The sequence below is a fragment of the Bombus impatiens genome, unplaced genomic scaffold (assembly GCF_000188095.3).
Source record: "Bombus impatiens unplaced genomic scaffold, BIMP_2.2 scf_0151, whole genome shotgun sequence".
In the NCBI taxonomy this organism is placed as follows: Eukaryota; Metazoa; Arthropoda; class Insecta; order Hymenoptera; family Apidae; genus Bombus; species Bombus impatiens.
The window spans coordinates 2529959-2544077 of record NT_176570.1 but is presented as its reverse complement, the minus strand read 5'-3'; the positions used below and the strand labels follow the sequence as shown (position 1 = coordinate 2544077).

At 39.0% G+C, this 14119-nt stretch overlaps 1 protein-coding gene across 6 annotated transcripts in view; it reads right to left on the bottom strand.

Annotated features, from left to right (window-relative positions):
* The window catches only part of LOC100742462 (origin recognition complex subunit 2), a 114796-nt gene that overhangs the window by 36828 nt on the left and 63849 nt on the right, over positions 1 to 14119 (bottom strand). For 5 of the 6 annotated variants that reach the window (XR_004461173.1, XR_004461177.1, XR_004461175.1 and 2 more), the window contains one exon: positions 11940 to 12001. The gene's annotated coding sequence lies outside the window, so the exon portion shown is untranslated. Of the gene's footprint in view, positions 1 to 10047; positions 10067 to 11939; positions 12002 to 14119 lie in introns of those variants that run through there. The other variant, XR_004461176.1, reaches the window with a different exon arrangement.

Sequence of the window (14119 nt, the reverse complement as noted above, 5' to 3'; positions counted from 1 at the left end):
CTTTTACGATAAAACGGAGTCAAAGTCAAGACGGAGATCTGACACGGACCTCGCTCAACTCGGTCAAGGCAGAAGACCGTTAGAGCTCGCAGGACACACTTTATACATAAGGTGGGAAACAGAGAGGGAAGGAGGGAGAGAGAGAGAGAGGTCTGTGAGTATCGCACTTTCAGCGAGAAGAAGCGTTGGAGATGACACGATCAATCGACCCGAGCTTATGATCCGCTTCTATCACCGTCCTTGCGTGTATCGACGAAAAAACGATGAAATTTGTACGATCCTCGACTCGTTTGAATATCGCGTATGTGACTTTCGAAATTTCTCTCTTTGTAATAGTGATCACGGTTTTGTTGGTTTGCGGTAATAAGTGTAGTGGTAAATGGTGATTGATCGATGATTGAATCGCTTGCGTATTTATTATGAGCCGTTAAGCGTGATGAAGTTAGAATAAAAAAGGTGTGAGAAAGCGAAAAGGATAAAAAAGTTAAGTAAACCAGCTATAAGTAAGAATGGTTAGTAAAATGATAATGGTTAGTAAAAAAGTTAAAAAGGGGTAAAGGTAAAGCGGAAAAGCTATAATTAACTAAATTTGTTTTTCATAGTTTTGGGGATCGAAGAAATCCACGTGTCGATTGTAATTTCTTGAGTAAACGTAACGGAATAATTAGAGAGCACGAAGAATGATTTGTTTCTTCGAAAGTTTCTCGATGATACCTAAAGAGAACACGTGCTTCGGCTCATTCCGAATTAATCGCCGAATAAGAACACAGAACGTAGAATTTTAATTAATCTGACCGACTCAATTCAAAATAAATTCTGAACACAGAGATAAAAAACATTTATTCCGCTTAATAGCTACACTTCCATTGACTAATTTACAAGGAAGTTGGACAATGTCCTTGACTTTAATCCAACTGTTTTCTTCAAAATTGGATCTGTATCTTTTGATAAAAAAAAAAAAAAGAGGAATGTAGAAAAATTAGGGAAGAAGAGTTTCATACAAGCAAACGATTTATTTAATGATACAGAAGCATGGGCATTGTGGTTGAACCAATGGTAGAGAAGCATAAGGTCAAGGTGAATCTAACGAGACGATGATTCTTAAGAAGCGGGTCTTAGCAAGCACAAATTAACCTCTTAAATTATCACTCATTCTCATTGTTTAGCTCCACTTATTTAAAATATATTAAACAGATTAGATCTAGAAAAGATTAATTTGAACAAATTTAAGGCGATATTTGAAAATATTTTGGAATATTTGCGATAAAGTACATTTGTTTGTCAGAAACAAGAGTGAGATCGTGGCACAAAAATTCGAGGACAGTAGCATTTAACTGAAATATAATCCAAAGTGTTATACAATCCAACAGTACCAGTTGAGGGTTAAAATCATCAACTAGAAAGAAGGCCAGAATATTTGCGTCAGAGAGAACGAAAGCTCTTGCCAGTATCAATTCTGCACTTCCATCTAATTCGATTGATTAAAACTCATCGAATCGCTCCAACTTCGATCTTAATCCCCAGAAATTCTTGATCCATCGTAATTGAAATATACCTTTAAGGGAAAATCGACCACACAATCTACGATCACGAACAATTCGAACACGATGAATTTTTCATGTAACGGAACGACGAAGAACATTTTCTCTGTTCGCCACGAAGCGTTTAATCCATTAGCGACCAATGACACTTGTTCTTCTCGCAGATAGGAGCGGGAGGTAGAAGGCGCGTTTCGTCCGCAATAAAAATGGGGTCAAATCCCTCTTGTGGGCCAAGGTGTCGCACGTGTTAGGTGATCTCCGCTTTCAGTAACAATCGCACAGCGCGTCCGCGAGAATTATTAATCGTATCTGCTATTATTTGCCGCTTAGACCTCCGCGCGAGATACCAATCTCGGGTATTTGTGGTACTGTCTCTTTCACACCGACCACGTGATTCATTCGCGCATTGTATCGGAATTTCTTGAAACGTACGATAGCGTAAGTTTTCCTTTTTTTTCTTTTTTTTTCTTTTGCTTAAGATCCGAAATTAATTTTAGATTTCTACTGGAAATAAATTGAGGGGTTGATATGGTAAACGACGTAAGTGCCAGAAACAGAGATTTCCAATATGTATAAAGAAACGTGAAAATTTACAAAAAAGTGCCATGAACGTCTAGCGTTTATTATCTTCACGGATTTAGAGGTAAGATAAATAGTAAGAGTAGACTGGTTTCAACCACAGTTTACTTGATATTTACGATCTTAGCCTCTGTCTGGCGATAATCGTAAAAGCTACAATAAATTACTCTAGCGCTGGTAACTTTTATCATCGTATTCTACATGGAATTCACATCTTGTTTCATTTTCACGCTCCACTGCGTCGAATAAGAAGCTATATACGTTTTTCACGACTAATCATGGTACCCTTAACGTTATTGTAATACGCCCGACCTTTTTTGTACATCTCTTTTATTCTCTTCAACGTTTCGTCTACTCTGCTATTTGTAACAAAGGATATTGATCCGTTTATATTAAACAAATATCGTTATTACATAAACTATTTCCATAGAAAAGATTGCTTTTATATTTCTTTAGCGTTTGCGCCGTTTACCATAATTTTTTAAATTTCAAATATCGAGTTGGTTCGTTTATATTTATTCTTACGATCGACTTATTAAACGCAGAATATACAGCCAGCGAAATTCTTCTTTTTCTTCTGACCCTCTCTCTTTTATTTCCTACCTTTTTTTCGATTAACGGCGTATATTCGTTCGACCCTCGCGTATATCCGATTCGCGGGATCGCTCTCGACAACATTGCGTTGGAATATCTGTTTGAGGGTTGCACCCCTCAGACAAGCTCTGATGTATACATTCAGCAAAGGGATTTTAGCGTGGAGAGGAGGAAATCATCGGATACCGACTGCGTTATCATTCAAACGAGCGTATTTGATCGATGCTTATACGACAGACGCTTCGATGCTCCGAGGGAAGAAAAGCGACAAGTTAGAGGGATGGAAGAGAACTTTGGAAATGAAAATCGAAAAGTATCACCCTTCTTCTCTTTAAATACTTAATTGTAATTTAAGATAAAGTTTCTTCGTCTCTTGCGTTAAAAAATTGTCTAGAAATGAAGAGGACCTTTCCCCTATTTTCATTTCCACCTCGAAACGCGACTTGCCCTTATTCGCGTCAATAAAACAGCTTAACAAGGTCCGCCACTCGGCCTAATTTCCACGGAAGGTATTTTCTGTTCATGGACGTTTCCATCAACGGCGTGTCTGCCAAGTGAAATTTCCCTCGATCCACCGACGCGTCTCGTGGCAAATTAACGAACATCGATAATTAAAGCACGCAAGAGAAAAGAATATCTATGGCCTGGTTGAGGTGTCGTGACCAATCCTTCTACCCTGTTGAAAGTTTAAAGGAGCAATTTTCCTCGAGATTTTTCTCGATCGCATCACTAATGACCTTCACCTCCGCGTCTTTCGTCGGTTGCCCATTGATCGTACGAAGAACAGCCAAGATCTTGACCTTCGATCGAAATCAATGTTTTATTCACCCTTTAATCGTTTGTACTATATTTCAATTACCGATCGAGATAATTTCAAGTATCTTATTTTTGAATGATTTTATTTCTTTCTTATTTTTCTGTAACTTATTGTTACAGATATCGAAAATGTTCATCTCGCGTTATTTTCCATTATTCGCGATCTTCTTACTTTCTTACGGTTTTAAAACAGTCTCACGATGAAACCTTCACTTTTCTCATTAGAAAGAAATATCAATTGCGTCGAGTTCCTATCGCTTTCGTCCTTCTCTACGGCTAATTTATCAGCAGAATAAATTAAATCATATTTCTCACAGTCTAATAAAATCCTAATGAAATTGTACTTCTAGTCGCTATTAATCACTAAGGATCGGAAAATTTTTTGCATCTCGTATACATCGGAAAGCAAAAATTACTGTAATTATTATCCAGCGATACAGACTGATGCTCGGTTTATTAAACTTACGTAATATTACGTAAAATCATCTTTTTACGTAACAGTAACATACAGATACACGACGTACGGATCCAGATTGAATCGATTAACGTATCCTTCTCTGCGATACAAATATTTATTCGCTGTATCCAGCTGAAATCGATTTACCAAGTTTGGCCACCTTCCCAATTTCCGACAATTCACGATAAAGCGTATCAACGTTTCAAGTCGATCTTTCTGCAGTCTCCGCCGCTATCAAATATATTTCCACGTCAATAAATATCCTCGCCATGTCTTCACCCAGTCAATTCGACCTTCGACAGATCGATCCACGTTCTTCCTACGCTTACGTTTTAACGTTTATTCGAAATGAAATTCGTTTAACTCTATCCCCCTCTATTTACCCAGTAAATATGTATGTAAATATGTAACATTGTCCAGTGTATATAGTATACGTTCGCAGGTGATGTTTAATGGATGCGGCCCTAGGACATAATTCCGATTGAGAAATACGAACCGTGAACCGCGGGTCAAACGTTATCGCTCGCGCGAACGAACAGTTCGGAACCGCTCCTAGGAATCCGTGGAACGGTTGATTAATTAACGGTGCTCGGGTCGGCTCGCGGTGTCAATTATCCGGACTCGTGCGTGCCAATGGCTCGGATTCGTGCAGATGGACTTACAGAATCGAGGCCGCTGTTCTAAGATTTTTTTGTTTATCACGTTGCTCGTAATCGAACGAAAGATCGAGCTAGAGAAAACTATCTCTGTCAAATATAACCCCGATCCTTCGTTCGAATCTTAACTTAGAACGCAGCTAACAACTGATGATATATGCATGTCAAACCTGACCTTTTATATTTCTGGAAATATTTCTTTATAGAATCTATTTATTGCGGTGAATATCGACGACAATCGAGAACGTTTGTCCTCTTGTCGCTAACCTAATCTTGGATAACCGTAGGAGATTTCGAGAAATGATGGATATACGTGCGAACAAAACAAAATAGCTGCGTATCGTTATTTTTAACAATAACCTGGCACTTGCTTAAATTATTCCAGCGCTACTTCACCATCACTCTGTGTGAAATAACGAACACGACGCAGAGGCGTGCTTCGTGGAACTTTGCACTTTTAAAAGAGACCCGGTCGGAGCAGCGATCCCATCGTGGAATGCAAATCTCGCGAAATGGAACCGTGCTATGGCGGAATTAATAAGCAACGGAGGGCAGGCGGGCAAAAGGAAACTAAGTTTTACGATTATTCCTCGTCGCTGTGAGAATCGCGAGCGTAACGAGCTTCCATCGACTACCTTTATAAAACGGTGATATAGTCTTGCCTCGCCACAGTACTGTTACATCGAATACTTTGCATTTTTTTTCTCCGACTTTACGCCGTCTTAATGAGCGAACGTTACGCTTAATCGAGCTTCTAATCGTGTTTCTGATACGTGATTTCATTCAGCGAATATATTTTCGGTTTCAATTCACTCGATTTTTTATAATAATTTATTAAGCCGTTAAGTTGGAATATTAAATTGTAGTCTTGTTGCGATTACGGAATTTGTCGAATTTGCCTATCTTTCATAAAATGAATCGTCGATCATCAATTTTAATTAGCCAGCAAAAAAATATATTAGTTATCCGACGAGAATCTTACATATCGAATACACGTGAACAAATTGCTCAATGATAAGTTCAAGCAACGTCTGGCTTCCAAATTCAATTCATAAGGTCTGTTTCATAACACGATACATCTTTGTATTCATCGTTATTTAATTTTTCCACATATTTGAATTGTAATCGCTTTGACACAATACTCTAATACAAGTAGCTTCAAGAAAATAGGAAAGAAGATCAGAAATTCGACGATCTTTGTAATCTTGACATCTTTGAATCGCTATCGTACTAAGATATCGAGAAAACAAAGATTCATAATGTAAATACGACTATTTTCGTAAACAGCCAAAGCGGTGACTACACAGTTTCTAACTGCTATTGTGTAAAAATTCACAGCGTGAAAACGACGTGAACGCGAAGATTAACGAGAGAGGATTTTCAGAAAATGTCAGGATATTCTAATTGTGCGTGGACTAAGGCGATGTCCTTCTCGATTCTCACTTGCTTTTTCTCACGGGTCCGTGAGGCGTTAATTGCTTTTATTGGTGCTTCCACTAAGTTCTCTTCGATTTTGCCAATCGAACTCGATGGTGCGCGTCTCTATATGCCGACAGGAAAATTTCCTGCAAACTTTGGAGACTACGAAGGCCAAAGTTTTCGTGGAGCATCCGGACACTTGTGACGGGAATCGATACGGTAGCCTTGAACGCGAATTTGGAAATCGGCCATTATGATTGGAGAGTCATTGCCAGTGTCTTTGATTTGTCCTTAACCCCGTTCCACGAACGACAGAAATTCTACGCTAAATTCGGACAAGATTCCGATTAAACCGGGGAATAGTCGATTTTGGCAATACGGTGTTTTCTTTGTAACTGATCGTCGCTCATGTTTCTCATAATTGATAGGTCGTCATCCCTACTAAAGGGAGAAGATCCCCCAAGGGGCAACTGTAGTCCCTTTGAAACACAGCAAAGTTTGATGATTGAAGTTGATCCGAATTAAAACGCGCAGGGAAAAATACTGATTATCCACGAGACAATGAGAAAATTTTTTCTATTCTTGATTCTTTTCAAATTAAACTTTTACCAACTTATTTGTAAGATTTTTTTGATTAAAACGAGATCAGACACGATATAATTTAAATCGTACTTACATTTTAAATCACATTCCAGTCGAGAGAAAATAAGTTAATGTCACTAAATAAGCAACTATGCTGCGAAATATATCGTGTTTGGTCTTGTCTTGTCATAATCGTATATTGGTAAAAGCTTTATCCGATAAAGATGGAAAATTAAAAGATTCCGATGTTGCGTTAACATCGTCTAGGCGATATGTTTCTTTTCATCAAGCCGACTCTTCGAGTCCTTCTCTCTTCCACTCGCAATATCCTTTTCTATGTTCGGCAAAATGCCGAGTCGTATCTATTACACGGAATCGAGGTCTGTACGCGATAACGTGATTACCAAGGAGTCACGATTTTCCATCAATTACGGAAAAAATACTGTGTTATTTTGATTTCAAGAAAACTGAAGAAATTTAATCTGCGTTAATTCGAGACATTTAAACGCCTTTGAAATTTATTTGGCTGGTTTAAGGCTAAGTTCGCTCGATAGTAGATTTCAATTACTCAATCCAATCTTACCTTTACATTTGCTCGGTTGAATTCCACTTGTCCCGCTCTCTAAACAACTTCCTTAAACAGAGACACTTTCCAGTGCACAGGAAAACCTCGAACCTCTAATCAATTTCTTTCAATCTCAAGATCTATCAACAATAATTATCCTTGTGATTGTAAGCAAACAAGGATAACTAAACTCGGACAGAATTGCATCTGCTCGAGGCCTGCGTCGAATTCTTCAAACCAACGTACGTTCATTACCATATTTTTCCAAATATCCCACGGATTTTTGTACAGAATACGTGGTTAAACGCACGAACAAACGAACAAAAAAAGAAAAAAAAAAGAAATTCGAAGCTCAAGAATGACCAAGCAGTCGACACGCGAAGGTTTCTTGGGTAATTTTCGCTGAGGTTCCGTTTTACGGCGCGCAGCCTTCGGTGGCGACGAGCCTTGGGACACTTTCATGTCGAGCCTACGATCGATTCCATTGATTATCGACACTGAGGTTAAGGTTGGCCTGTCGTTTCAACGGGGTGGCACCGTGGAAAAAAAAAGTTGGTGCTCGCCATCGATTTTCCGCTCGATTCTCGACCTGATCGCGCGATACCACAGGTCCACCGTTTTCAATTGCTCGAATTATCGAGCAAACCCGTTTTCCGACTGACGAAGTGGAAAAATATGAAAGGATTCATTGGCTGTGTTTTCAGCAAACGAAAGAAATGCTTTTTCTTAAGCAAAACTCTCTAGAAAAATTGACGTAGTATATCACAAACAATTCTCTGCGGCTAAACCTGCCACAAGCCAAATCGATCAACTTCACTTTCTATCAATTTTTTAGTCTCATTACACAAGTGGATTATTGTTTGCCAAAAGAAGAGGATTGTGTTCACAATGGGATAATCGAATTTTTTGGATAATTGAATGACTCGCATTAAAATTATGTTCTACATGAAAAATCATAATTCTTAAATCATTCGGTGATTCATTTATATTCTATAAGGGTCTGTAACGTGTATTTGTACATTTTGAAAATTGTACAATACGTTTTATCGTATGTGTTTATAAACTTTCTCACATAATTCTGATTGCCTTAGCGTTCTACGACTCGGTACAACTGAAATATCCATAGCGTCGTTATTACAGGAAAATTACGGACTGCAATCGTGATAAAAAATGTAATCGTTTCACGATGAATGATTAAGAAATTAATCATGGCCATTGGTTACAACGACTTTTAATACTTTCCTTACTCGTTAATCATTGATTACTGGTTATCGAATAATCGATAATCATGATCGTTAACCTGATTTTATATTAATATAATATATAATAATTTTCAATCATTAAGCGGATTACGTTTTCCCCAATTCACGGGGACGTTACAGTATACTAGCTCGTATCTCACAGTCGAATGAATATGCACAATATTTACCAGACTAACCGATGCTCGGAAAACCGATATTCGGATAATAGAGGTTGCGCTGTAGTAACTTCCAAGGTAAATAAAATAATTCCCAAGGTAAACCGAAGGAAAAGAATCTACGACTCTGAAATTTATTTTAACCACGTTCAATAAAGATCGATGAAGAAAGCGCGCGATATCCCTCGTGAGCGTAGAGATTACTAACGGAGCAGAAAATACGGAAAACTCGGTGACCCGTGCGTAACGTGTTAACTTGCACAATTTCGATGGTAGAAAAAAAATAGGACACCCAGAAGAAACAAGGTCCCAGGTTTTCCACGAAAACAAACGAAATCGGGCAGCGACTTTCTACGATTATTCACGCCACTGAATCATAACCGGCTCGTTAGAATGGAAGGAAAACCGTCTGACCATTAGAAATACGTATTAACCTTTTCGCGGTTCGTATTGCCAGACGTAGTGGTAAACAGAGAATAAAGAAACAGAGATACGAAAGTAGAACATGTAAGTATGTACATGCACAATTAAAACACAATGGAGGAATGTATGAATACAAATGAATAATAAATAATCTCGTTTTAATTACTCAAGGATTATCTCGTATTTAGTTTCACTGTGACAATAATTTTAATCTGTCGGCGAGTTTCGGCTGAACTGAGGGATCACTCAGAATAACACGAGCTACGTAATTAATTTATTTGCTGACTCAACCACTTAAAATTGCAATGTTCAAGTTTATACTATTATACTATTGTTCTCTTCACGCTAATAGAATAATACTAGGGTCTTTACAATAATCGATAATTACGCAACATGTAAAGTACACTAAGAGATATATAAAATCTCTAAACTGTCGTACTTGCTAGAATCTTTAAAACAAACGTCTCCATAGCCTTATTTAAACATTTATGTTCATAGAACTATGAATTTGCATGAAGTAGCTACGAAGTAACTACAAGCCTCTCTTTAGCTTTTATTTAATCAATTATGAATCTGCATAAAGATCCGCGATCTAGTAACGATCTACTTCCATAAATTTGTTCTAATTGCAAGTCGTCACTGGAACATCGTGTATCACATAATATATTTATATTCTCTATGAAGCAGAAAGGATGGTCCCGATTGTGGTGGTCGAGCAGGAAATCACGGAGGTCACACGGGGTTATGTCTCCCGTGGGCTTGGCATAGAATCGAGGAACAGAGTGAGAGTTGGTGTACGCGAAGGATGTCCTCGAACGCTCGTTTTATGCGTCCTAGACGACCTCACCGTCGAAAATAACCATTTCGATGGTCGCGTCTACGTATACCCACGCCTTTTCTCGCCCATTGTGCGCTTTCCCGTTCAGTATCGCCGCGTGCTTGCGCAATCCCGGAAGCGGCGCTGCCTTTCGTTTCTCCCGTGGAACCAATAATCCGAACGTTCTTGGCCAATGTTCTCTGCGAATTTGTTCCGTATGAATCAGTATATTCGCCAGAAGAACATAGCCTGTGATTCGTAAGAAATAAGGAAGGATCTAGACCCGTTAGATTCGAAACTACTCAAACTTTCGAAATGCGTAATAAGTGTACGAGACAAAGAAGTGGAAACTTCAACGAATGCAAAGAATTAATTAACGTTGGCAAATGACAGCGATTTCACGATAAAAATTTATCAGAAAGCAGATATTTTTTATGAAATGTCCATTGAAGTTTCTAGGCTGACTGGTCCAGAGAGAAACGTGTTTTTAATTCGATTTATAGTTAAGTTAATAGTATACTTTGGATAATCGAGAACTTTTGTATGGGACAATAAGCGGTACCTGGGAAGGGCTGCAAGAGTTCTGCCGAGTTTGAATAGATTAAGCCGGAAGTGTACGGGTATGGGTCTAGGGAAGGAGAGTATAGGAGTACTGCAAGTGACAAGTTCGCTAACTAAATCGCTCCCCTCTACAGCGTAACTGTAAAGGATTGTATACGAGAACAGCGGTTTTAAACACGAAATTCAATTAGAATAAAAATCACCATTAACGTCACACGTTGTCGCGTACAAAAGAGCTTTGCGGCAAAATTCGTTAGGAAATGTTTTTAACAAGGCTACAGAGAAGAGTGAAATAGAAACGACACACAGGCGATGTTCGCGTAATAAATGCATTAGGATCGTCGATATTAGCGACGATATCTTTATGTAACCGAGGACGAGTGATGTCACTTTCGCATATTCACAATGGCTACGCGATGCCACGGATGCGAATTGCCGGTTGCTGCTTCTTCGTCCTCGTTAGTAAAATACTATCGATTACCGTAGACCCCATAAAGGAAGGGTTAAACATTCCCGAAGACTAACTAGGAATTATCTAGCCGCGTCAATTTTCCTCGAAGATGCTTTCGCACTAGGAGACGATGCGGAAAAGTGAAAGCAATTTCTTCCTCGAGAAATTAACAAGATCGAGCGACTGTACAGAGTTTAAGCAGCTTTCCTATCGACTCAAATTGCCATGAATTTACAGATCGACGTCTTACAAAAATGTTTTACAAAGATCTTACGAGACTCGATGTACGAATTTTTATGCTTCTACTAATTTATTACATTTATTATTATCTGTACAATTTATTTGTTCATTGTAAAATTTGTATTAGGAAGAAAATCGAAATGGAAGGTGGATAACGACCATGGTCGTATGAAAGAGGTACATGCGTGTGGATATTTTTAAGCAATAGCGTACGTTCGATTTAAGAATCGTATTCGGTGAAGACACCGCCGAATCAACATGCATTGGCGAGGAATTTATAGAATTCCGGTACGAGCTAGCGCGAAGGCCAGGAGAGACTGTTAAAGATCAAACTGAGGTGAGCGTAAACAGGAAAACAGGTTTCGCGGATCACTTTGGCGCGGTCTCGTTTACTAATTATCGCGTTATTACAAATGGCGCGGTGTAGCGAACGATTCGCGTGTATACGAGCCGATTCCAAAGCAAACTACTGGCTGAAGATGCGCTCGATACGCACGCCGAGTCGTGATGTAACTCGAGATAGAACCAACACACAACTTCCTTTTTGTGAGAAACAAATCCGCGTTTCAAGCGCCTGTTCTTTACATAAAAGGATTCTCACTGTTAATACTTCGAGATTTTGTTTCTTCTTGTTATCGAAAATACATTAGATATATCTGTACTACATAATGATTTTTCATTCATTTCTGTTTCACAAGATTACGATAGATCATTCTGTTAGGTTCGAAAAAGTATCGAAATGAAAGAAACTGAACAAAGAAGGACGATAACAGAGAAGATACAATGGTAGTCGTAGAAGAATGTATTGACGTGCTACTTACTCGTCGACATAGCTCGTTTTGTTCAGGCAGCGAGGCCTGAGCACGGTTCAAATAAAGGACATCTGAAACCAAAAAATGAAAGGAAGATTGGTACAAGGCAAACATAAAGAAACAGAAAATCGTTGACATTTTATATTCGTTCCCTTCGCAATTTCTTCTTAAAAATATTCATTTAAAGGAGATATCGATTGATTTTTTGGTGCTCTGTACCTTAAAATCGATCTTTCTAATATGTCTCGACAATTTATTCAAGCATCGTTTGTTAGCGTATGAAATATCGCGTATAGAATATATTATTATCCTAAATTAACGTATTATATCATTTTGTATGTGAATTATATTTACAGCGAAATTATTCGACGAAGAAAACTAATTGAAATCAGCAATTCTACGTTTCTCTCAACACAGTCTGATCACTGCTTGCTCTATTTTATATTATTCGATCGAAAGGAGCGCGGAGGTATCGAGCACGCGATCATTTCGCCGCTAGACAGCCAAGATGGAAAGAAGACCAGCTTTCAGCTAACTACTTTCGATTGTCAATCGTCGTCGGTGGCCACGTTGTCGAGGTGAAAATCGGCGTTAGAAGCTAAAGGCAGAAACTTTCAAATCTCCATTCCACCCGGGCACTCGCCACTTTTCACTGGTTACTTTTCACTCGGCCGCGGCATGATTCACTTTCCTCCGGTGGGCGTTCCGCCGCGAAAAAGCCGTAAGAACCGCGTGGAAAGGGGCGAAACAGATCATGAAAGTCCGCCGTAACTCTGGCCAGCATCAATGTTTTTCCGTTCTGTCTCCTATACGGAGTACGCAGGTATTTACGTTGCAAATAAATACGAGTTGGTCTTTCTTTGCAGTCGAGTAAATCCGGATCATGGCATTAATACCTTTTTATAACGAGTTCTGCTTTTAACGTTACGACTAGCAAGTAAACGGTTTTCGATTTATTTGTGCCATTCTCAAGCGTGCAATGTCTTCCGATAAAATTAATTTTAACTTTTATCGAAATAGAAAGCTATCTTATAAATACGTATATATCTGTTTATTTTCGTTGCACCACTTTAATTAATACTATTTATCTCTGTACGTAGTATATTTAGGAACTGTATCGCTGTTTCGTTGCCCTATTCTTTATTTCTATAAAACTTCGAAAACTGAGATTGGACGGATAAATACGTTTTGTATTCGAGTTTTACTTTGAAAATCCTCCGGATCAAAATTTCCTGCAATAAATCTCTCACTCTGTATATTCAATTTCAGTTTAAAAATACGTGGGGTCGAAATGGTGGGTCGACTCTCTCACACACACACAGTGAGAAAGCTTCCTTTATATTTCAATTGTCCATAAATGCATAAACATCCGCGGTCCATTCGTTGCTTCGATTCTTTCTTCACTGCCATGGTGCCATTTTAAACAGACAGTCCAAGGATGAGTCCACACCCAGCCTTACATTCTATACGCCAGACCAAACAATGCATTCCAGTTCCCAGGCTTGGAAAGCCTTCGTGTGTATTCATTTCATTTTTTGATAGCCGTTATCGACCTCATAGAGCACGGTCGAGGGCAAAGGGTGAAGGCAACGAGGGAAAGGAGGTACAGATGGAATGGTAGAGTAGCCACAAGAGGGTTCTGAAACAGGATAGAAAGAGAGAGAAAGACCTGAATACTGTGTGTGTGGTACCGGATGAGGAGAAGGTCTAGAAGAGGAGGGAGGGGGGCGTTCGGGGGGACGATTTGGACAGCGACGTCCCTGAGCCACTTGCCACAGTAGGTCAGCTCTCTTCACCTCACTTTGCCTCGTTTTTTTTTTTTTTTTCTTTTCGAGCCATCGTTTCACACACAACTCGAGGAGGATCTTCGGTCGTCGCTCGACCGACGATACCTTTCGTTTCGATTCTTCCTTTCCGCCCCCAAGTTTCACTTGGTTCACCTTTTGTCCCCTCTTTGTCGGTATGTTTTCGTTTTAATTTAAGCAGCTACACTGTCGGCTGTAAGTACCAGGACGCGTATATGTTACGATTATTTCGATACATTCACGGATTTTACTCTATTGATATTCTACTCTAATGGTATTTTGCGTTATAAGGTACATAGAATACGAATGAATTTTTGGATTTATGATAAGATAATTGAAAGAATACAAAGAGTGTAAAGCATTCGATTTATGTTAACGCCACGA